Here is a 2,097-nt window from a genome sequence, read left to right as displayed (position 1 = left end):
AACATGTGCGGCGCGCCCGATAGTGCAGTGTGTGTGTTGTTGTTGTAAGGTGGACGTAGTAGAGAACATAATGTGAATGTTAAATGGGGAAGTGTTGGCGTTGTTTGTATATAAAAGAACGGGTATGTGCGTTATGCAGAACATCCTTGTTTTAACAACCCTGAAAACATGGCCGACGAGCACATCCAGCCACGTCACCGACATGGACGAGGTGCCGCTCGCTTTCGACATCCCGGTGAGTCACTGTGCAGAAGAAAAGGACCAGGACGGTAGCGAGACGCACAACGGGTACGAAAAGTCTTCTTGGAGACCGCGGTTTCACTAAGAGTGGAAGGCAGCGCCGGGCGAGTTACGCCATAATTTGTGAATGGATTGTAGACGCTCAGGCTAACGTGTCCGCTAGCACTGTTGTTCCAGCTTTCGCAAAAGCCGCCATCATTTCCGAGGAAAGTGAACCTGGCAGGTTTGATGGAGGGTTAGCGCAGATGTTCAAATCAGAAACAGAGGATGAGGACTTCCATGGGTTCGATTGATAATGATTACCGGTAAAAAAATGTGAATAGCAAACTCAGTTTAGCTCCCGCTGTTTTTAAATACGCACACTTGTATGCTTGTGTGTGTGTTGTTGTTGTAAGGCGGACGTAGTAGAGGACACCATGAGAACGTTATAGGGGGAAGTGTGGGCGTGGATTGTATATAAAACCCGCGCCTTATAATCAGGTGCGCCTTATGTGTGAGTTAAATACAGTCATGGCTCACATAACTGAGACCGCGCCTTTTAGTGTGGCGCGCCTTTTAGTGAAAATACGGTAATTCCGGAAAACATTCCCCGCTTGGCCATCACTGGCTGCAGGTGATCACGTTAAATAGCTTAGCTATTGCTGCAGGTCATTTTGGTGCGCTCGATTGTCAACTAGTGACTGTCGTTATGGTACATCGTGTGATTTCTTTCTTAATATTTGAATCCCTTCAAAAACAGAAAGTGGTGGGACAAACGTACAATATGGATTCCCATGTATAACGGAACGTGACGGGAGTCAGCGCCCGAACTGTTTTTGTGTTAAAATCATGTTTTGCCGGTTTTGTTATTGGAACACATTGAGTTTGTGCACCAGTGAAACATATACCCATGCCTTGAATTTGAAAAATGATATTGTATTTTTCCATGAGGAAGGGCTCAGTGAAATATAAACCTGGTGGGGTTCAGTACCTTCAACAAGGTACGTATGGATGGAATGAAAGAAGAGATTAAGTTAGTTCAGGGTTCGGCAACCCATGGCTTGGGAAAATCAATTAAAAATATTTAATTGAAGTGTATTTCATTTGTGTTAATTCCTTTTTTTTAACTTTTAGTTCTAAGTTGGAAGATTATTGTGATCTTGAAATATTAAATAAAGTTATATTTATCATTTTGCGCCGCTCAAAATAATGTCACACTCGCGGAAGTCGGGAAACCCGCCGGCCGCTAAAGTCCCCGATTTGCAGATGCTGTGCGCAGAAGTTCAGGAGCAGAAGTCCCAGAAACCAGGTAAAATAGATATTTATGAAGATATTTTGCAAATATTTATTTTTTATTGTTTACTAACACAGTGATTTTTATCCCGATTTATTTTTAAACTTCAGGTCAAGGCTCCGCTCTACACGCTCTGAAAGCCCAAAGCTCAAAACAAGTCTAGTGCATAAATAAAATTAAATTTTCTCTGTAATACTGTGTGAATTTCAGAAGCAACACACTACACACTTGTTTATACAAAGTGTAAAGGTAATAAAAAGCAATATATACAGTGGTGCCTTTATTTTAGACGTCAACAAGTAATTGCGTCTCCGAGTGTTTTCTTTTCCGAGGGTCCAAATGGCTCTTTGGGTGTTACGGGTTGCCGACCCCTGAGTTAGTGGATATGAGAGAAGAGAACACAGAGATTGGAAGCATCCAAGAGGGAAAGAAGAAGGTTTGGATTTTTATCCATCACAATAAAATCAAGCTAAATCGGGCGGTTGCGGAACCTGCGTGGTAGTTTCTGCGGGCGCCCCCTATCGGCGGGCCCTGGTACTGCAGCGCCTCCCCTCCGCTCCGCTCCGCTCCGCCCGGAGGAGCTG

This window comes from Fistularia commersonii, chromosome 12 (assembly GCF_037954325.1).
Source record: "Fistularia commersonii isolate RoL2024-O1a breed Wild chromosome 12, RoL_Fcom_v1.0, whole genome shotgun sequence".
Classification (NCBI taxonomy): Eukaryota; Metazoa; Chordata; class Actinopteri; order Syngnathiformes; family Fistulariidae; genus Fistularia; species Fistularia commersonii.
This window is presented reverse-complemented; position numbering follows the sequence as displayed.